Source organism: Lycorma delicatula, chromosome 5 (assembly GCF_047948215.1).
Source record: "Lycorma delicatula isolate Av1 chromosome 5, ASM4794821v1, whole genome shotgun sequence".
Taxonomy (NCBI): domain Eukaryota; kingdom Metazoa; phylum Arthropoda; class Insecta; order Hemiptera; family Fulgoridae; genus Lycorma; species Lycorma delicatula.
The window spans coordinates 2,851,260-2,875,145 of NC_134459.1; the positions used below are offsets into that span (position 1 = coordinate 2,851,260).

The 23,886-nt window shown below is 37.8% G+C and overlaps 1 protein-coding gene across 2 annotated transcripts in view; it reads right to left on the reverse strand.

Moving 5' to 3' along the window:
- LOC142324662 (venom protease-like) overlaps positions 1–23,886 on the reverse strand; it is an 84,911-nt gene that overhangs the window by 60,396 nt on the left and 629 nt on the right. The window lies entirely within an intron of this gene.

The following is a 23,886-nucleotide window of genomic DNA, read 5'->3' on the forward strand; positions in this document are numbered from 1 at the left end:
AACATACATTTGGTGAAGGATAGGCTGAAAACTTTTGTGTAAAAAAGAAGAAAATAAATAATACATCAAATTGAGAACTTCTTGTTTTTGTTTTTGAGATTAGTTAAATCTTGTTTTTTAAATTTAATGGTCGGTAAAATTTAATTTAATGGTCAATTTAATGATCTTTTTTTAAATTTAATGGCCATTTGACAGTTTATTAGTTATTACAAGAAAATTTAGAATAAAATTATTTATTCATTTCTGCTAATACTAAAGAGAAAATGTAAAGTGACACCAGATACTGCAAAGATATGAATTTATCTGAATTTGTTTCATGTAAGTAACTGAATACTAAAAGATAAAAGAATTATCACCAAAATTTACTCACACACACACACACACACACACACACACACACACACACACACACACACACACACACACACACACACACACACACACTCACACACATATATATATATATATATATATATATATATATATATATAGAATTATCTATTATGTGCATATGAATTGCTGTATTACATCGTACTGCATATATATTATTGTAATATTTAGTATATTTTGTTTTTTCTAACTCCCCAGCAATTTGGAAACAATAACAGATTGAAAACAACAAACATTTGTTGATTGAAGCCAATACTTTGGTAAAATTAAAAAAAAACAAAAGTGATGTTCATTCTTTGTAATAACTATATTACCCTATTTTTTAAATTTATGAAGTGGTAGTAAATAAATATAAAATAACTGCATAACAGTTTCATTAAATAAATAAGATTAAGAGATTAAATTATTTTTATTTAACAATAATTTGTTTTAGGCATTTGATATGTCCTGGCATTATAGAATATTGCTTCAAATGCATGAATGAGGCATTGGTGGCAATCTGCCAATTTTACTCAGCAACTATAAGAATGATCGTACTTTCCAAGTATGCATCAACAGCGAATATTCTTCAGAAAAATGATTGGAAAATGGCATGCCACAAGGCTCGTTGCTGAATGGTACCTTGTTCATGATCGCCATCACTAAACTAATATTAGCCATTCCAGCAAAAATCAGCACAAGTGTCTATGTTGATGATCTGGCAATTGTGTATGCCAGCAACACGACAGCTATAGTGAAGTACAAGTTGCAACAAGTGTCCTCAATGAAGTTGCGAGGAATACTGGATTCAAAATTTCACCAGAGAAAACATACAGTGTATACTTCTGTAGGAAAAGAATTCCTCACCGAAGTCCTGTTTTGACCATCGTATACTATACAAGGACAATGTATGATTTTTAGGTCTATTACTAGATAAATCTCTTGCATGGAGTTTACATATACAGGACTTGAGTGTTAAATGCAAAAAAGGCCTAAACATTATTAAATGCTTATCCAACATCAATCGGGGCTCAGATGAAGAAATACTACTGAGGCTGTATAAAACATTGCTTCGATCGAAGCTTGACTACAGATGTATTGTATTTTCATCTGCTAGAAAGTCGCATTTACGAATGTTAGACGTAATACATAACAGCAGAATAAGATATGCCACAGGTGTATTCCGTACAAGTCTGGCGACTAGTCTACTGTCGAAAGCTGGAATAATACCACTACATTATAGAAGAGAAATCCTATCGCTAAGATATGCAGCAAATATATGGACCTTCCCTACCCATATAAATAACAATGTTTTTAATAATCACTCTTTGGCTGCATTATATGAACATCGTGCTACCTTTTCCATACCAGCAGGAATAAGGCATCACGAATCGACAAGAAAATATGAAATTGCTTTACCAGAGACACTAGCAATTACTACAAGAGAAATACCGCCATGGCTTTTACCAGCGGTAAATACAAAATTGGATCTCTTTTGTGAAGAAATAAAAAAGAAGCCAATAGAAATCATCCAACAGGAATTTTTATCGACCATCAGTAGTTACAAAGAACACATTAAAATTTATACCGATGGTTCAAAAACCGAACATGGTGCTGTATGCTCCATATATGTAAATGGAGAGCCCATTTTTGGAAACTGCAAATACGGCTAGTGTTTATATGGCAGAACTGCCATATAAACATAAAGTATATAAGTAAATTCAAACCTCCCCGTCGAAGGATTCTTTGGCCGTCCTGAATAGGTGGTCGAATTGCTTCTATGACGCGAGGGGGGGGGGCGATCGGTTAAGACCTACGTGACATTTTATAAGGGAACAGTCAACTTCCACGGCATCCTGGAAAGGCTGATGTGCTGCTTAATGCGGTTCTGGTTGCCCCGAGGATGCTTAAAAAGAAAGGAAAGAGAAGAATTCTATGGATATGGACTCTCTGGATATGAATTTATGGATATGAATAATTTTGGTATTGTTAAGACAATCTTTTTTTATTTTTGTTTTGTTTTATTTATTTATTGTTTCTTTTTAATATCAGGGTCCTTTACATCCTGTAAGTTTTCTCAGTGTTTGCGTTTAAATGTGTCTGTGTAGATAATTTTGGTGTTTTTGAATAAAATGTAAGGGCTCTTTACACCCTTATGTATGACAAACCTTATGGAAATTCAATTTTTTTTTTAAGAATGTGACGAAAGCTAATGACCGCAGAAGTCGATAACCATATATTCCAATTTAAAAAAATAATAACGCCCTGATAGATAATCCTCACGTCCGGAACACACCACCTACGTTCCACGTCCAGAGCGGTATATACATACAATACATATAGCTGACTAACGAAGCTCCGAGTGTTTTCCTCGGAAATATGATCTTTTTTGACCAGTCTGCCACCTTCAAGTCACTATGTCGAATTGGATTTTCTCGGCCACCTGCAGGTCATGCACAGTGTAAATGATTTGGAAATGGACTTATACCACATTTAGAGCTGTCGATGTGGCGGCTAGAGTCGATGTTATTGCAGGTGAACGCAGACCCTTTCGTTGTCTTCACAGCCTCCTGCGATGGCAAGCAAGTAACGAAGGTGCCCATGTACGTCGGTGCGTGGGAGCCCTGGAAGCTTCAGTAAATATGGCCTGGAGTCAGAGTACAGAGATTGCGCATCCGCTTTCTGCCAGAACATCTGTCGGTTCCACTGGAGTACCGGATCGGACCTCCGTTACTAGCCCTGGAGTGGGGGTGTACTCCGGCGGCTAGCCTTACTACAGAAAGAATCAACTTTAATGCAACATCTTGGAAAATTCAACGTGGCAGAGGGTGCACGTAAACACCGTCGTTTAGAAACAACCGATTCGCCAGAAGCAAAGCGGAAATGTAGTAAAGAAACTGACGAAATTAGAAAAGATGCTGATAGAATTAGAGAAGATACTGACAGAATCAGAAAAGAATTGAGGAAAGTTTTGTTTAGCAACAATGCGCCGAGACCAAGACGTCTTGTTATTGCTATTCGTTATTGACATCGTTATTTTTATTGGGAGTATGGAAACTTCCAGAAAGTCAGCCGATTCTTAATTACTCAAGAGGTTACAAATTGTACTGGTAGTTCTGTGCAAGACGTTTAATGGTTTATACATCGAATTCGTAAACGACAGTCAAAGCGTAAAGGTTCAAGCTTTAAAGAAGATCGGTGAGTTCCCTGTGTCTGTTCAACCGCATAGTAAATTAACGATTTTTGTTTTCACGGAACAATCAACTTCCACTTTATCTATGGCAGAGTGTCCATATAAAAACTCTTGTCTTGGAAAATCTTTGGCTTCAGACCCGAAGCGTAGAAAGAGCATTTAAGTTAACGATATGGAAAAGTCGGATCGAAGTAAGTTTCGACCGAAGAATCAGTCGGTAATATCAAAGTATTTGGTTGTAAGAAGAAGTAATGGAGATTTCAAAAAAGTCCTTTCGTGATAAAAACCAGTCCTTTCGTGATATCGCGTGGAAACACGGACCCGCAAGAGAACCGGTTAAAGAAGTTACAAAGACATCTGTCGGTTTGTTCGTCAAAACTGTTAATGATTTACAGTCTTCACGGCTTCTTAAAACAAAGAAGACCGGCGTTTTACCTCATGGCACCTTAAATACTTCCAAGGGAGTAGTCGTGTGTAGAGACTTATTTAACTGCGCTGAAGAGGAAATAGTGGAAGAACTTTTCGAACAAGGAGTTGTAGCGTGTCGACGATTAAATACTCGACGCAACGGAGAAGTTGTACCCTCCGCGTCTCACGTCCTCACCTTTAACAAACCAAAGTGTCGGGGAAAGGTAAAGACTAGTCTTCACAGATTTGAAGTGCGTCCGTTTATTCCGACTCCACTGGAGGTGCTTCGGATGTCAATGGTTTAAACACACGGCAGTATGCTGTATAAGGCAACAGGTGTGCTCTTGTGGATGCCCGTTGAGTCCAGATGAATCGATCAAGGATCCGGCCGTATGTGTGAATTGTCATGGGAATTACTTGACAAGATCGCGAAATTGCCCGGTGTATAACGAAGTAGTAGCCATCCAGTAGGTAAAGACCACACAAAAATCAACTACATCAAGGCAAAGAAGATAGTTCATAGAAGAAACCTAAGTCAACGGCTTATGCTCAGGTTGCAGCTGTTCTTGCAACTTCATTAAAACCAAAAGACGTTATATCTGAGACAGCACTAGCCTTAGCGAATATGGTCGAAAGGATTATTAACGAGAAACTTAGAATGCGACCGATAAAAAAAAGTAGCTCTGCACCGACACTAAAAGGTCAGGACGTAATTAAAGTAAAGAGAACTCAACCTAAGCAAGAACCTACGAAAAGTAATGCGATAAAAGAAAATCAAGAAAAATTACAAAAGCCTCAGTCTAATATGAAACATGTCGAAGTTCAGATAGAAAAAGTCCGCATTCAGGGAAATCGGAAAGATAACGAGAAAGTGACTGATGGAAAAGAGATACAAATAAAAGTAGTTGCAGAGCCTCCAGAAAAACTGAAGGCGAGCATTTAGCCACCCCAAAAATAACCGTGGGGAGTTAACCGAACATGAACTTAGATGTAATACTCCCCTCTCCATTTGGGTCGGTATCATTGGATAACAGCCGCAAAACTTCCTTCTCACCACAATCGGTGGCATCAGAGGGGGATGACCAGATGGTAGAAGATAATGTCTCCGAGGCTTCGAACACCCTATCTTCAGAGGTAGAGGCCGTATAAGTAATGGAGAAAAGGTTGGCCTAAGAGGAAACCTAGGCGATAAACCTTAAATTGCAAAATGGCTTGTATAAATGAGTTGATCTTGCGATGGAATATCAATGGATGTTTGTCGAATTTGAGTGAGTTACAGCTATTAATGAGAGAGTTAATCCTTTGTGTGTTTGCTTACAAGTCACGTATTTATGGAATACTGATACTTTGAGACTGAATGGGTACAATATAGTTAGGCTTGATCAAGGGCCTAATCAAAGATTAGGCCCTTGAAGGAGTTACCATCGTTTCAGCAACTCGTTGTGCCTTCGAAGAATGTACTGATTTACAAGCGGTAGCTACACGCATACACCGCCCGGTTAAAATTACTCTATGCAATTTGTATCTGCCTAAGTTAGACTGGAGAGAAGAGGATTTACATAATCTAGCAGAACAATTGCTTCCCCATGCGTTGATTTAGGTGTGGTCAGCGCCACTATAGTGCATAAATTAGATTGAAAAGTAAATGAAGACTTACATGGAAGTGACCACTTTTCAATAATGGTGTCATTAAATACATCCGTTATAATACATCCCGTACAAAAGAGATGGGTTCTTTGCAAAACTGACCGGTTTAGCTTTACTAGAGATATCGATTTTCAGAATCTAACAGGAGACATCAACAGCGATGTTGAACATGTGGCAAATGCCGTTGCTGCAGCATCAAGACACATCCCTCAAACCTCAGGGATGATGCAACATCCACTTGTTTCTTGGTGGTCGGATGCTGTGCGTGATGCAATTAAAAAGAAGAAAAGCGCTTTTAACATTTTGAAGAAAAGCCCTACGCAGGAAAATTTAATAAAATTTAAAAAATGCAGGGATAGGACCAAAAGAATTATTTTAAGTGAAAAAATAACCGCCTGTCAAAAATGTCTCCTCGATAACAGGACAGACAGCTTCGGCAGAGGTATGAAGCAGAGCTGTATCCGATGGATCGTCCTACCACCGGGTTTCCTGTATTAAAGATAGAGAAAAGCTCCTTGACTCGCCTTCGGACATAGCCAAAATTTGCGAGTCGCTATGAAGCTATCAGTGCCATGGAAACTTATGGCGATGATATTGAAAACATAAAGCTGTAAATGAAAATATCGTTTGATACTCAAACTAATTTGTATTATAATGAAGAATTTACTGAGGAAGAATTCAAACACACTGAGTAAAATAGCAAACACAATGTAAAATGATCATGTCATGTGCCTCTTTCATGTGATCTCTTTTACATGTGCCTATTCGTCGGTGTCAACCGAAGCATTGTTTGTAATTACTGGAGTGTTATCTATACAGCAGATGGCTCGACCTCGGGTAAAACTTGATAAAACGATGAATAACGCGCAACGCAAGTTAATAGAAGAGTGGCAGACAAGATGGGCCACCTCCCAAAAAGGCAAATGGACCCGTGGATCGGGAGGAGATTTGTTGTACTGAATTTATTGGCTCACCCGATTCCTGACCGGCCACGGCTCATTCTGAGCCTACCTGTTCAGAAGACACAAGGTAGATAATCCGGAGCGCCAATATTGTGGTCAGAGGGAGTCATTTTTCAATGCGTTATATGGGAAAGAGAAAGAAGAAGATGTATGGTGATTACTGGTCAGACAGACGTAGGCAATGTCATCGGAGTAAAGCTAACAGACTGTATAAAGTGTGCTGTATAGGAAGGTGCAAGATGCAAGGGGTTGAAAGACAGCCTTTCGTGGAGCTGTCGTTCATCTGTGTTTACACAGATGGGCGGTGGTGTTAAAGCGGGGGGACTCCGGTTACCCCTGACAAGCGGCGAGTAGTACCAATATCCCGACTGAGGTGTCGAGTATAAATTTCAAGGTGAGAACAGTTGCAGTTCTAGATCGTAATGCTGTAGTCAGAAGTGTAATCAATAGTCTGTGTGGAGGGGTGGGGACGCCCTCAGTGGAGCCGTCGTCTGTCCGTGCTTGCGCGGGTGGGCGGTGGTGGTGAAGGTGTGGGACTCCTGAGCCTCCCTGCTTTGGCACTCCTGGGGTTGTGATATACTCAATTGCAAACCCGGCCCCGGGTGGAGAGGAACGATGAAGCAGGAGTTTTAGTCGGCAGGGTGCGGGCACGCATCGGCTCTTAATAACATCTAGCCGAACCCGTGCGAGTCCAACACTCCCCTTGTGGGGGTACGTAAATGGTATTTCTCCGCAACACCGGGGGAAAAAAACATCAAAGAACACCGGTATTCACGATCTATTATTGAAATTCGTTTAAAAGTTACCGCCTTTATTAGGATTTCAACGACTCGAAATCAGCTGATTTGCGATGAAGAGTTAACGACTAGACCAGTCCGATGGGCTTTGTTTAAGACATATTAACAGCAATTAAACATCTTAAAGATAACACAGTAAACAATGCATCTTGATGGACACCTAGCCACGTCGGTATTCCTGGTAATGAAGCAACCGATAAAGCAGCCAAACAAGCAGCAAACAGCAAAGAAGTCAATATTCCTTTAGTTCGACTAGATGACCTTAAAAACTAAAGTAAACAGGTCATCAGAAAAGAACGGATAAGAAGGTGAGGTGAGGTACTCTTACAACGAGGCTTAATTCCGTTAATAATACCCCACTTCCCATTAAAACAAGAAACATTTTAACCCGTCGAGAACAAGTAGCCCTTACTAGACTTCAAATATGTCATACTACTTACTTCGACGTATATGCTAGCAGGAGAACAGGAACCATATGTAGAATCTGTGACACACACCTCGCAGTGAAACATTTAATAAAAGAGTACACGTCGTACGGAGACAGAATGAGGCTCAGACTAACCGGCAATTTGGCTCACGATTTCTCATACAATGATAAAAGAGAAAAGAAAATGATCAAGTTTCTACTGAGAAACTTGAAGAGGTTTATTGGAGCGACTATGATACATTCATTAACATGAATAATTGTGGAAATCATTTTAGCTGTGTTTGTATTTTAACTGTGATTTGTGCTTTCTCCAGTTTTTTGTTCTAGTATTTTAGTACGGTTGACGAAATTTTAATTGTGTTTTAATAGTTACGGGCCCTTTACACCCGCTTTGATTGTTTACAACATTTCTACAGAAAAGGATCGCACAATTTAAGTGACATGGGCCCTATATACCCGTGTCATCTAATGTTTTTCGCGGGTTTTATTGTTTTGCGGCAAGTCTGTTTTTCCAGATGATCTGTTTCACAAGACTGCATTTGACATAGTCACTTACATAAAGAGGGAAAGTATTTTGTTTGTGACAAGAGCTAATGACCGTAGCAGTCGATGCCCACTATATATAAAAAAAAATAATAATTAACAGAGAAAAAAACATGATATTTGCAGAAGATATCCGGCAGGAGGTAACATACCTATCTAGTCTTATATACCTAAATCGCCTTTATGATGCCTAGTCTTATAATTATGAATTGGAATTCCGTTAATCTGTCTTCTATCCGACATAGATTTCCAACCGATAGTCTAATACATTCATCTCTGAATTTTGCATGCAGTAGATCGGACATTCTTACCGATAAATAAAATAAAGATTGTGGTGTCCTCATATTACACATAGGACGTAAATGTCGGATCTATGATTCAACCTGGATTTTTTACGTATAAATAAATTCTCCTGCACGATAACAATTATACTTGTGTGAACATCTATTTTTTAAAACCTAATCTTCAACATTAATTATTCCTCAAGATCAAATTGGAGATTAGATAATCTATACGCCGGGCAAGCTGATGAATTTGTTGCTCTATGCCTGTCCTTTTCTATTAAATAATTTTTGTGGTTAAAAATAAAACCCCGTTTCTATCTTATTAAGATACGATCTACTTCCCTTAGCGGTTTCAGGCGTTATACGGTGATTTGATTTCTTTTTTCTCGTTTTGTTTTCTGAATTTCCAGATCGTACAGTTCCATTAACTTACTACACAGAGCATCGAGTAGCAATTAGAGCTCAAATTTATAGCATTAATACTCCTTCCCTCTTCCCTATCCATAATACTTTTAATTTGCTGTGGACAGACGAACATTTGCCGGAAAAATCTTTAGAGATATCGACGTTTAAATTCCTTAAAATATTAAGAGACATTTAAAACGCATTTTCTTTTCATAACTCCCAAATCTAATCGTAACCAGCCGATGGTGGCACCCCTTCCTTCCAACACGATGCGTTCGTTCGAAGTTGAAGTTTTCAATATTAACAATAATTTTATATTTTAACGTATCCAGCGCCTTACCCTTCTTTTCATCTCATTTTCCTTCACGCTTTACGAGTGATAGATTTCCTTTTCTTAAATGATTTTCTTAATTTTCGATTTTTTACAAATTTTCAATTTCTTTTGCAAAATCCTCATATTTCTCGTGGTTTTCGACGTAGATAATTACGCCATCGATGACTTTATTTCATTCGATTTTCAATTAGGTCAGATCGTCCGACTTGATCCAAACATCTTCTAAGGTTACATCTGTTTTCGGTAGTTCCGGATTCGGTTCCGCACAAGCGGTTATCATAATTATGACTTAAAAAAGCCGATTGCGGCGTAAATATTGAACCGATTTAAAAACTTTAAAATAATCAGACGGTAAATGCTGAACACGTCTATACGTGCAGCGTACACGCTGCAGTATCGATCACAGTCTTACGAGCAGAGCGAGCCACGAATATCTCGTGCGGTGTCAAACAAGCAACTCCAAAAAATCTAATTAAAAATTATTATGTAAAACTGATTTTAATTCTACATTTTAAAATAAAATCGCCAGCAACTGGATTTGTGAAATATTTCAAAACGTTGTAGATACTTGTTTTTGAAACTATCTTGAATTTTATCTACGACCCTGCGATTTAGAATCGCACTCATCGTACTCAAACACGAGCTATATTCAGATTGTTTTTTTTACCCGAATTTTCTAAATCTTCAAAATCAGCATAAAAACTGGAAACGGTAAGGTAAACTGATACGTAAACAATCATATCCGCTTCCTGCATGCGGGGCTGTACTATCTGTGTGTATCATGTAACGAAACGATATTACAGTCGACGAAGGCCGTCTTTTTTCTAATCTACTACGTAAAGTTTACATTGCAAATAGAATATTTTTTCTGCGAGTTAATTTCGTTATATTATCGCGTTAATAATATTTATTTATACATTACCGACTTAATACATTTGATAGGACCTTTACTCGCTCCCGTAAAATTAATTACTCGTTCTTTAAAATTGTCATTCTATTGTAAAATCTCACGGTTGAAGTTTAGGGCCGTTCCTAATACCTGTTCTCGATAACCCCCGTAAAGTTGCCCGTGAAAAAAAACATAATTTCTTTCCAAACCTACTCCGAATGTTGAGACTTTATTTTCTGTCGTAGCGAATACTGACTGCTTTCTCTGGAATTTGCTGTCTTTTAACCGGGACGTGAAAGTCGAAAGGAGCGAGAAGAATTCTCAGTATAACTAGTACTACTTCGTTTAATCTTCGCTTCGATAGTATATCGACATGACTTGAGATCTAGTACGTTATAAATGTAAAGCTCTAAGTTTCTTAATAATGTAACGGGCCGGCCGAGTTAATTTTAGTCGAAAGTAAAGTAACCCGACCGATTGCTAAGAATTTAAATCAATAGAATCGTCTTCATTTAAAACTTACCTCTCATAATTAATCTGTTCCAATAACATTTACTCTACCTTTTTACAAAAGGATTTTACTGCCCAAAAAGGAGTGTAATGTATTTACGGTGTGTGTACGTATGTATGTATATTTGTTCCCTTGTGTTAGCTCAACGGCTGAACCGATTTAGATGTATGACCCCGCGTTAGAATCCTTACGTTACCGAGAGTGTCATAGCCTATATAAATATGTACGCGTAAAAATATATGTAGTAGTGGAGATTTGGCGGTCGAAGCGCAAATTTTAATGAATTGAATTAATGAACTGTGAAGCCTCTATCACTGTGTCGGTCGAGTTTGAACCGAGCGATTCGAATGAATAATATTACAAAAATAATATAATTAAATTTACGTTAAATAAAATAAAATAATATTAAATAAATTTAAAAAATTTCTGTTTTATACAGTAAGTAATAAGCTTACTTACCGTATGCGTGTGAGGCTAGAGCGACGAGGAGATGCGAGCACCACCTCGTGCGAGGCTAAACCATTCATCACCCCCCTCTTGTAACAACGGGGCGTCTCAGGGGCGCTGCTTTGGAAGGTGCAATGGGGTGCTCTTATAATATCCCTCTATAATATCTCTTATAATACCTAGATTGAGGGCTAACTTTTGCACGCATCAGGTACACTCTCGATCTAATAGATTACGGTTATTAGAAAATGTTGTTATTTCTTCGCAACCGATCTTCCGATTTTCAAAATTCAAAGGAGGTATACAAGATCTCGAAAGAACCAAAACAGAACAAAAAGAGCAGTGCTTTCTGGTAGTTGTGTTTTTTAATATCCATCTGTTGTTTTTTTTTTGTCAGTATTGCCTTTTCACAAAACCGATTAGTAATTTTATATATTAAGTCTTGAATGTTTTCATGAACATTCCGAATAAGAGAAGTTAAATTTTTAACGGGAATTAACATTTTTATGTATAGAGATCAGAAATTAAAAAAAAAAAGCGTATTTACTGCAAAATCAGATTTTAATATCGTTATATTCGTTTTAAAGGACGATACTTTTGCGCGAGGCGAGATTAAAGATTGCGTTAGACACTAGGAAAATTCAATCTCATCAACTCTTGTGTCTTTTGGAACGATCGGTAAAGTCTGGTGAAATCTCCAAATAATATTGCGGTTATTTCTCCCGTTACTCGATTCTTGTTGTTCGTATTCCATAAAGTACGGTCAAATGTTTCTAGGGACTTTTCGGGGCTGTTGTGCATTCATTCTACACTATTAGCGAACATTTTGAAACGACATCTTCCATCGGAGAATTTTTTGCACATCGTTACGTAGACTTTGAGGATTCTACTAACAATTTAAACGAGCGGCAGGCGCTATTCCAGATGACACCGTTGCTAATGCGTTTTTTCAAACTGAATTTTTAAGAGAAATAAGTTAATTAAAAATTTCACTACCGGCACTTCTTGGCGTTTTTAAAAATAAAATAAATCAATAATTTTGATCGACAGTTAAAATTACAGTCGTATATCAGGATAAAAGCGGTTAGTTAGTTTTAATATGATCGTTAAGCTCGATATTATTGTACGAGTTTTCGCTGAGAAATTCTTTATTTTCGCTATCATCGTCGTTACTTGCTGACGGTAGACCAAAATCGGAAAATGATTTATTCGATAAAACTTTGTTATTGTCTCAACGCTTCGTTATAACTTTCACCGTTGGAAATAGCTGAGCGTTCGGGAGGCTATGTTAATAATTTTCTTTGATAGATCCTCCTTATATTTGTCCTATGTACTTTTTGGATCGGATTGGAAATTTCACAGTTTATTAGTGATACGACTTAAAAATCTTTTAATAGGAAAGGGGATCTATAAACTGCCGACTGAGGTGGTTGTTCCGTTGCTGGTCGTTTTATATCAAACCCTTCTTTTTTTTTCTGTTTAGCCTCCGGTAACTACCGTTTAGATAATTCTTCAGAGGATGAATGAGGATGATATGTATGAGTGTAAATGAAGTGTCGTCTTGTACATTCTCGATTCGACCGTTCGTGAGATGTGTGGTTAATTGAAACCCGACCGCCAAAGAACACCGGTATCCACGAATATATATATTAAACCCTGGGCATGGCAAAACGCTCGGAATATTCTGCGTTTAATATTTTTAACCGTTTTTAAATCGCTGAAAGACGTTGCGTTGGTTTCTAAAAATTAGATAGTAATTTCTTCTTTGGTTAACAGTCCTTGGGCCGGTTGACAGCAGCTCTCCGCTTTTAACAGCCCTTTAGCTCCCAGTAAGAATCACAGCTCATTTCGGCCGTTATTTATTTTATGAACTGTAACAGAGGCCTTTTCCTACAATCTCTCCCTTCCATCCTCTTAACAAGACTCTGGTACCTAAGAATGTCCTATTAGCTGAGCTCTTTTCCTTTTTAATCGTTTCAAAAAGCTTCTCTCGTTTGACACTTTCTCCGTCCCGCTTACCTTCATCATCCTTTTGTAACGCAATACTGCAAAAGCCACAAGTCTCCTCTTTTCCAATCGTCCCTGACTCGCTACCACACAAATGTTGTCAGTAATCGGTTTCTCAACTCAAGGCTTATATTTTTCGCTGTAAAAAGGTTTTTCGTTTTGTTAAAGACGTTCTTTGTCTGGTGTATTCTGCTCGCAATTTTTTTGGTTCTTCTTCTATCACCTGTTATTTTACTCTTTAAATATTTAAACCCTTCTACTTCCCGAATACTTTCACCTCTTAGTTTCATTGCCGTTCTATTCGTCCTGTTTTTTCTTAGTGCATACCGATATTTTGATTTTACGACTGTTAATACGCTTGTAAAATTCTTCTTTCAGTACCCTATCCGTAACATTTAAAATTCTTCGCGACTCCTCTTCGGTTTCTGCAACCGTTTTGCAAACGTCAACTCTTTCTTCTTGAATCTTTACACCTATATTTAGTTCCTCTCTAACTCTATCGATGGCCCCTTGTATATATATGGTGAACGAATTATATATATGTTATTAATTAGGTAGTAACATCTATAAATAAAAATATTCACAATTATTAAGATAACTATAAAAACTCGTTGCGTAGAAGCATACCGTGAACTATACGAGGTAATTTTCAAAATAGCAGTCTTCTCCTAAAAGGATTTTCGCTACACAAATCAAAAACTCCCTACAAGAATTGTTTTAGGAGGATTTTGAAGCGTTTCTATAATTTTCTTTGAATCATAATAAACTCTTTATCCGCTTTCAACATACATAGATAAAAGTATCCCTACAGGACCTTTTGTGTACTCCGAAAGGAAGTATTTTTCAAACACCATCTTCTGTGTTTATACCGTATATTTACCGGTTAGATAAGTTAAGAGTTGGTCATTTTTATCTAAAATTGAAGAACAAGCTCGGTCAGAGTTCTTATTAATATATTTGAAAATATATTCGATGACCGCAACCGATTAATAAAGTTAAACATTAATGCGAGCGTTAAAACACCAGGAGAACATAGAGTACAGAAATGTCCTTTGGTTGTCTACGAGTGTAGTTTTACGATTTTTTACTAAAGCTATTAAAAAACCAACCGGGTGCTTTTTATTGAAAGATATCTTCTTAAATTAATAATATCTGTTTAAAAAAATACTTCTATTATAGGCTTTACCTTATGCGATTATTTTTTTCGCAGAAGTTTTTTATAGCTAGCGACTGCATCCAGATTTTTCCGTTTTATAAATGAACTCGTTAGGATCGTACCTTTTATAAATCGATAGATTAAAGTAAAATGCCGCATTTTAAAAATTAAATCTGTGCTTTCTATCTAGAAAGCACAGATTTCATTTTTTACTTTTGCTAAATCATAATATTTTGTTCTAGTACAGACAGTTTAACCGAGAGGGATTTTTTCTAGCGTTCCGACTACATCGCCAACATTTTTTTTTTTCATTCTATTAATTAAATCTTAATGTTTGTATGATGAATTGTTAATTGTAAGCGAATTTTCAGTTTTTAAGCTGGATTTCACTGTTTTAGCGTAGTTAAACATCTAACTATAACTATAACTCTATCACCCACCGTTTTTGAAAAATGTTTAATTTTAATTAAAGGATTTTTTTTCATTTTTCAACGTATAGTTACGATTTTAAGTTCCTATACTGACCTACTTTTTTATCGTTTAACTTTGTTAACGTAATTTGTAAGCTAAAAACAGACAATACTAGACGAACAATTAAATCATATCATAGACGCATATAATACTGAAAGTGAACCTTACGGACAAGATTAATCGTGTCAGTGCAGGTCAAAATATATAGCTGAAAACATAGCTGTGTTGTTTGTATTAACCGCTGGATTTAGGAATGAATTAATTTTGTTCAGTCTTATTGCCGTCTCAAGTTTAACAGTACAGTGTCATAATGCGTCGAAATTGTGTAAACGATGCGGATTCCTTTCGTCATACATGCGGTAAGTTTACCAAAACATTACACCTTTAATTGCAAAAGCATATCGTCTGTACTGTCAGTGTAAAATTGGTGATCAGGATAAGACGTGGACTCTTCATATAGTATACGCTAATGTTTCTATATGTTTAAGAGGATGGTGAAAGGTACGCGGAAGGCTTGCCGTTTGGTATACCTGATGTTTGGCGTGAACCAAACGATCATGTAACCGATTGTTACTTTAGTTTAACAAGTGTGTCTGGAATTTCTAAAAAATCTAAACGTACTGTAAAATATCTGCAATCAGGCTTGTACTTCACAGTGAAATTATTCCAGTTCCTGAGCCACCTGTTAATCTGTTTCGAACGCAGCGATGAAGAATCAGGCAGTACTGATGAAGTCAACCGTGATTTTTATTTTGAATTATCTTCCGATAAGCCGCATGTTATATCACAAGGTGATTTAAATTTATCAAAAAATCAAGCCGAACTGATAGGATCAAGACTGCAAGGTTGGAATTTACTTCAAAGAAATACAAAAATTTCAGGCTTTCGAAGCCGACTAAAAGAACTTTCTCAGTATTTTATAGATGAAAATAAGTCGGTTTATTGCAAAAATATTGATGAGCTTATGTCGCACTTACGACAAGTTCATACCTGAGGACACCTTCGACACCTCCCGTACGGTATTAATTTGAAAGAGACCTACGATGTGATGAAAGACGTTCTTGAAAAAATAAACTATAAAAAACATAGCTGGAACGTATGTGGTGATTTGAAGGTTAGCTATTTTGTTAGGCTTGCGGTTAGCTACGCTAAATAAATGTTTTTTCTTTGCGAACGGGACAGCCGAGCTAGGATAAACATTATCTTACCAAGGAGTGGAAGAAACGAGACAACTTAATTCCAAATGGAAAAAATATTATTCACGAGCCCTTAGCTGAACCCAAAAAAATATTTTTACCCCCCTCTCCAAATCGAGATTGGACTAATGAAAAATTTTGTAAAAGCAATGAAGAAGGATAATCCCCGACTTTTCCACATCAGGTAGAAATTTCCGAATTTAAGCGATGGAAAAATTAAAGAAGGAATATATGTCGGTTCCCAAACGACAGAGTTGTCAAAGATGATGTATTTAACTCGATGTTAAATAATGTAGAAAGTGCAGCTTGGGCTTCATTTAAAGACGTTTGCAAAACGTTTCTCGGCAAACACAAATACGACAATTACCACGATATTATTAATCAACTCCTTACTTAATAGAAAGCTATTAGATTTAATATTTCTTTGAAATTGCATTTCCTCCATTCACATCTGGATTTTTCCCCGGACAACCTCGGAGAGGCGAGTGAAGAACACGGTGAACGTTTCTACCGAGACATTTCAGTGACGGAAAGCCTCTATAAAGGGAAATGGAATACTAATATGCTAGCCGATTACTGTTGGACATTAATTCGGGATGTGCCTGAGGCTATTTATAAGAGAAAAGCATCAGCGGGTATGACCGTTCAAAATTATAAGTTTTACAGATTTTAAGTATATTTTCCCTTAATTTTTTTTCAAGTGTAATTCATTTAAAACTAAGACGATAGAAAAATTGTATTTAAATGTACGCAAAAAATCAATTCAAGAAACGGTATCACGCTTTGATAAAGGTTAAATTTTCTTTATCTATCGGTGTAGTCGATACGAAGACGATTTTTATAAGATCCCTGTTTGAAGGATATTTGTCGTTTACTACGCGACCTCAAACAATATATATTTAGATTTAAAACGGTCGTTTTTAGAAGAACACCGGATACCTGCAGAGATTATGAATCGTAAATAAACAAGTCTTTAAGGAAGAATTCCGGCCGTTTGCTGAGACTAACAACGAAACTTTTAATCGGTCGTACTCCCAACAAAAGGGATCACACAGAGAAATAAATTTGGAAAAGAAAGCGATGCGATTATTCAAGTAAGAAACGGTTACTGTAGTTCATACGTATATTAAAGGCAAAATTAATTTAATTCTACGCGATTTCACGACCGGGAAATTAAATATAAAAAAATGTTAATTATCATCGTTGATAGTAATTCGTAACTTTTAAAACATTCAAAACGGTTAGAAGAAAGTTTAATTAATCATACACGTACCTTAAAAATAGGCGTGTACAAGGTCATTTGGCAAGGATCTGACAATGTCCATTGATCTAGAGTCGGTATAGCAAGTTTGTATTTTACATACCCGCTCTCAATAGTTCAAAGGTCAACAACCGGTTTTAAAGCTAACTGTTGAAATTTTATGAATATTAAACAAAACTTGTAGGAGGATTTTAAGTAAAACGGGAATATAAAAGATCGTAATATTTAATGAAATGTAGATTTCATTAAATATCGCGATTAATAAGCCCGAACGATTTTTTAAAACGTTTACCGTTTTACCTTGTCCACTCGTTTGACATTATAAAAAATATTTTTAAACGACTTCTTTCTTTCTAATCGGCGGTAATGAAATAGAACACGGTATTTTAACCGGAAATAATTTGATTCCGAAAATTAAAAAAAAAAAAGTTTATTACGCTTTTAAAAGAATTCAAAAAAGCAGTTGAAATACAAGTGTCATCTTAGTAAAGAAAATTAATTCTACATTTACGAATTTCAATTTACGATGTTTATACTCCAAAGGAACGGCAATATTATGTCCACTTCCCTGCCGTGCCAACCTCAGTAACCAAATATAAAATACGCTCATCGTAAATTCATGTTAACGTTTAATTTACGACAAGGAATTCATAAAGGAGACGACACAGTACGTCTCTTATCTTTACCGGTTGTAGTAAAGGAGATACCACTATTTCGTAAGAAGTATAAAAAATGGAAATCTAGGAAATTTTGGTAGTTTTAAATTCGGCCGATCTATTTTAAACATTATAAAGACTATCGCATCAAAATTTGAAAAAAATTTGCAGTGAATTTCAAGAGTTATAATCAGGCAAAGTAAACCCTTTAGAACTAAAGCTTTAAACCAGGCGAATTTTTAAATCTATCGAAAAACCTTTCGAGTAAATTATCTAAACGGTTAACAAACATAAAACATTTTTACGTATGTATTAAGAAAATATTGCAGACTATTTCAGAGATCCTCCGACTTGATCTCCATAATATTTAATCAAATAGGGGTAATTGAATATCCATATGTTTTATACAGATAAAGTTTATAATAAGTGTAGTTTTTATGTGAAAATAGCAAAAACCTACTTATCGACCTGCTTATCGATAAATAAATAAAATATGTAATATCGACCGAGAGGATTATATCTTTGATCGGCTGTAGATATTTATTACTTACCGTAGTTTAAAATAGCGTAAACATGTCGGTACTGTTGCAGCAGATCTATAGGGTGTCGCGCATCGCGACAGGCAGGTAGCAAGTTTGCCGGTCGGCAAACTCTCAGCCGCATGGAGTAGTGATGTTCCCCCTGAGGATAACCGTAGGACGGAGACTATAGTAGTCAAAACGGCGGCGTCCTACGCAGACCTCCTAAAATCATTTAAGACGGAGGTGAAGGTCCCAAAGGATTCAGAAATTCTCTCTATAAGGAAGGCTGGGGGCGATTAAGGAGAAAAGGGAAATTTACGGCGCCCTTAGGCAAATAGTTTCGTCCGCTGTAAAAGGTGGTAGTGTTCTCACGAAGACCAGGACGGCCTTTCTCCGGGTACGGGACTTGGAGAACGGCATACTGCCGGGTGAGATCTTACAGGGGCTATCTAAGGCCTCCGGTCAGGCGTTAGCGGCTGACACGAGAGTGACAATTAGACCGGGTTTTGTAAAAACCGGAGTGGCGATATGTCGCCTCCCGGCACCGATTGTTACACCCGTTGTACAAAAGGGAAGGATGAAGATCGGGCTTGTGAGCTGTAGAGTGGATGTTGTTGATCTCCCTCTGCGATGCTACCGATGTTTAGAAACAGGACATTCTGCAAGGAACTGCAGGGGCGAAGCCAGGAAGGCTGTATGTTATAATCGCTGGGGGACGGACATCACGCTGTAGAATGTAGCAAAACACTGAAGTGTCTTTCGTGCGATGCGGAGGGGCACCGCACTGGCAGTTCCACATGCCCCGAGGGGGCCGATAGTGAGAATAACAAGGACAACCGGAGGAGGACCGGGCGTACCTCAACCTGTTGCTGGCAATAAAAATTGTTCGGTTTAATATGAACCGTGCGACACTGGCTGAAAAGTTACGTCTCGGAGATGGGCGTTGATATTCCGCTCGTCTCTTGATCCCTACGTTCCTAGCTCGCGGCTGGAGCGGATTATCTCTGAGGATCGGGGTGCGGTCATTTGGCCGATTGCGCACATGCCTGTGCGGGACGTTCTGAGAGAGCGTGGTTTCGTCAGGGCGAGGATTGGAGGTATTTATCTGTGGAAGGATCCAGGGAAGTCTTAGCCTCGCTTATTAGAGACCTCCAAGCTCAACGGCCGGCATTTTAATGCGCGGTCGGTTACCCGAGTTGGTATGGCACCCCTTGCCATACCAACTCGTATGATTCCCCCCGCCAATGATTCCCCTAATCATTGGCGGGGGGAAGATCTGCGTGCTCGTGGCGCTTGACGTTCGCAACGCATTTAACTGTCTCACCCGTGACGTCATTAGGACTGCGCTGGAGAGTATGAGAGTCCCCCCGTATCTGAGAAGGATAATTCTCTCCTACCTCAGTGAGCGCAAATCGATCTGCGAAGTGAAGGACGGAGCAGTCGAACGGTGCATCGATAGAGGAGTACCACAGGGGTCAATACTTGGGCCGGCCCTTTCGAATATAGTGTATGATGGCGTATTTCGCACTCCTCTACCGTCGGGCGTCACTCTCGTAGGTTACGCAGACGACTTAGCCCTTGTGGTGGAGTCGACTACTCTGACAGATCCATCGCTCAGATATCGAGTGTATCCATCGCTCAGATACAAGGCTCATATACAACAATCAAAACTCGGATGGCCGGAGTCGGATTAACTATGGCTTCAGATAAGACGGAGATTGTTGCGATTACAACGACCAAGCGAAGACCGACATTGAAGATTGCGCTTGAGGGCCAAATGATAGTTTCAAGGACTGCGGTAAAATATCTTGGAACACGGGTGGACGCCAGGATGCGTTTCGGCATCCGCGTCTTGGAGGCCTGCTCGAAGGCTGAAAAGGTCATGCGGCTGGTTGCCATTTTACTGCCGAATTGTGGGGGTCCGAGGCAGCAGAGGAGGAGGCTGCTGTTTGGAGCGATATACTCCACGTTACTTTACGGTGCCGAGATATGGGAAGGGGTCACTGGATACGCCATATACAGAGGTGCTCTCGAATCGGTACATAGAAGGAGCTGTCTCCGTATACAGATGCGTATCGTACGATTTCTCGAAATGTTGGCGGGAATATTACCTGTCGATCTGGAGATCATCCGCAGAAAGAAGATTAAAGAGCAACGGACGTCAATACTTGCGGACAAAAGGAGAGCGGCTAGCTCCATCGTGGAAGAAATGAGGATTGTCAGATGCGGTGGCACTAGCGATAGAGGCCGATTGGCATACCGCATAATTAGGGACCTGAGAAGTCGGTGCGAGAGGGCCCACGGCTCGCTGGATTACCGTCTCACACAGTTTCTAGCGGGCCATGGAGGAGTTCAGAGAATACCTTTTTAGGTTTACGCTAGATCACTGCGCTAGTTGTCCAGTGCGAGTAGACGAGGGAAGAGACAGCATATCACGTCTTCTTTCGCTGCCCCCGATTTGAGGACGCAAGGAAGGAAATATTGACCCCATAGATAAAACGAAAATGTTCCTCCCAGAGGAACTGTAGCAGATCGTGTTGGAAAGCGCGGAAAATTGGACGGCTGTAGCAAGGTTTTCTAGGAAGATCATGGAAGAGCTGTATGGCTGGGAGGAGTCTCGCAGAGGTAGAAGAAGGAGTCATCGGACGGTGCAAGGGCGGACAGGCACGCGGCTGAGAGCCTAGGGGGTTCCCCGTACGTGTGGGGATCGCCTGGGCGCGATGAGGTCGTGTACACTCCGCTGCCGCGTCCGATGGTGACTCGTGAGGTACGTATACCGTAGTGTTCGATTGTTTGTGAGGTGTTTGTTTATGTGATTGAATGTGGCTGGCTTTGATGTGATGTGTGGAGTGTGCGGCGTGAGGTATGTTTTCTGAGTGATGATTGGATGTTGCGGACTGTGTGGTGAGATTTAGTCTGATGTTTGGTATCTTGCGGGTAATGCACACCAGCTGTACCAGGAAGGGTGGGTAGCCAGGAGTAGAGGTTTAGTCGGTAGTGCGCAGGAACATATAGCATCATTTAATAATATCTTGCGGAACCTGTTAGCGAGCCCGACACTGCTCAGGCGCCCGTAAATGGGGTTCCTCCACCTCTTAAAAAACAAAAAGAAAGGCAGGTAGCAGGAAGCCCGAAACTTTGTTGCTATCATATTGCTCATACTGCGTTCTTCGTTTCCGCTTTTTATAAACATTATTTTTCAATACTCATCTCCAAGTTTTGTTTATTTTAATTTTTTTATACTACCTTCTCAGTTACACCTTCCCCATGCCGTAGCTAGATCTAACCGTAGATTAGGACGAGCAGTGGGTTTAAAAAGCCAAAGAAAACGTAAAGTAGTTTATTCTGTGTACTGTATATTCTGTTGTATTTATTCATTAACAACGTAGAAGCTAAAAATAAAAATCCAGAAGTATCAGTTCAAAAATTCAATCTCGCGTACCTGTCCTTTGCAACATGTCTGCCCATATGATGCGTATAATTATAACAAAATCAAATAGACTGAGAAAATTTTAGTACATTCAGAAAACATTGCCGATCTCCGTGGCGGAGCGGTTCAGTCTCAGCCTTAACTTCATCCTTAAGTTCTGAGTTCGAATTCTGTTCAGGCATGTCATTTTTCACGCACTACAAATTTTCATTCTCATAGAACAAAATGAACTGAATTTTTGTTTTGTCTATGTCCGTCAACTCAAAACAAAAAAAATTTGCCAAGATTAATAGAGTTATTAGTTTTTTTTTATAAAGAAAATCCCGATCCATGAAGAATTGCACGCACGAAAATTCTGAGGAGTATAGATTTCAGATGGAAAAATATTAAAAATACTGGAAACTTTTGGAAGAAAAACACAATATACTTTTCAAGCGAGTAAATCTATAAATAATAAATAAAACGATAAAATTAATAATGAAAATATTCTGAAAAAAATTGGATGTAGAATAAAACACATCGAGGCGAATAATAATCATTAAGGGAAACAGACACGCACACCGTACAGCGCAAAACGTGCGCATTATTCGTAATTAAATTTTCTAAAGTTTTGTTTAAAAGTTTTATATGTTTATTACCCATCTAACAAAATGATTGTACGTCAAACATAAAAAAAAACAGGTTTTTGTATTCCAATTTATTGGCTTTCACCCCAGATTTCTCAAAACTCCTGAAGGTTCGGTTCCGGAACATATTTCATTCAATTTTTCAGGTCAAAAACCATAAAAACTCACTAATGTTGTCCTTAATTAACGTCCTAAAACTTTCAGTACGACCTCATTTCACCTGGATACCTGAAAACCGAGAAACATTTTTCACTAGCCGAACTTCCAAACGAAGCATTTTAGAACATACGTGTATATGAACTTTTTTTCATTATTTGCACGAGCAGAATAGAGCTTATGAAAGTCCCGGAAGAGCTTCGTAATACGCTGAGTATAATAAGAATTATGGATCTTTCTTTTTCTTTTTTAACGTTTACGAACTACATTTTAAAATTTTTATAAATTCTTAAGTAATTTTATTATTTTTAATAGTTACAATGAATTTATCAGCCTCCTGAAAAACACAGAACCAGTTCTCTTAACTAATTTGCCTGTTAGAATTACCCTTTCGATTCAATTTCTGTAACAACCTTTAATAATAACTTGAAATAAAATTAAAAATGTAATCGCTCGTAACAATCTAATTGAAACAAAGGTATTCTTTTTTATCGCGTGCAAAATAATAAACTAGAGAGGAAACTACGTTGTTAAATTCTATTTTATTATTTACGTTTACTAATTACATCATTTTTAAATATACGAACGAAAATTAACATCATAAGCATAATTTCAAGGTCATCAATAAATATTGTTTAAGTTACTACCACGGACAGTGCCACGATGCAGAAATATCCTATCCGTATTCAAAACAGTTTTGTATATACGAAAGGTATAATTTTGTATATATCTTAATGACCGATGTTTAGATTTTTAACTTAGGATAATTTAAATATTAATACAGATAGTTTAGTAGAATTTTGACAAAAATAAAAAGACCTATTTAAACTAAAATTCGTGTGAAAACATTTTTGTATTATATATATTAATTAATAATCAGATGAAAGTTGATTTTTTTTTTGTAAATTGTAAAGGTAAGATGAAAAACTGTCAAAACCTATTGAAAATCAAACCGAAAATAATCTTTATAAGAAACCAAAATTCTGATCACAAGAACCTACAACTTACCGGTCGGTTAATATTCTTACGTCATAATCTGTAAAAGTGATTTTTTTTTTGTAAACCAAAATTATCCTTAAAAGTAATTCGAATCCGACTAAAATCGCATTAATCTTTAAATTTACATTTTAATTATTTTATCTGATTTCCTAAAACTATACTGTATTACGTATCAACAGTATTTATCTTTT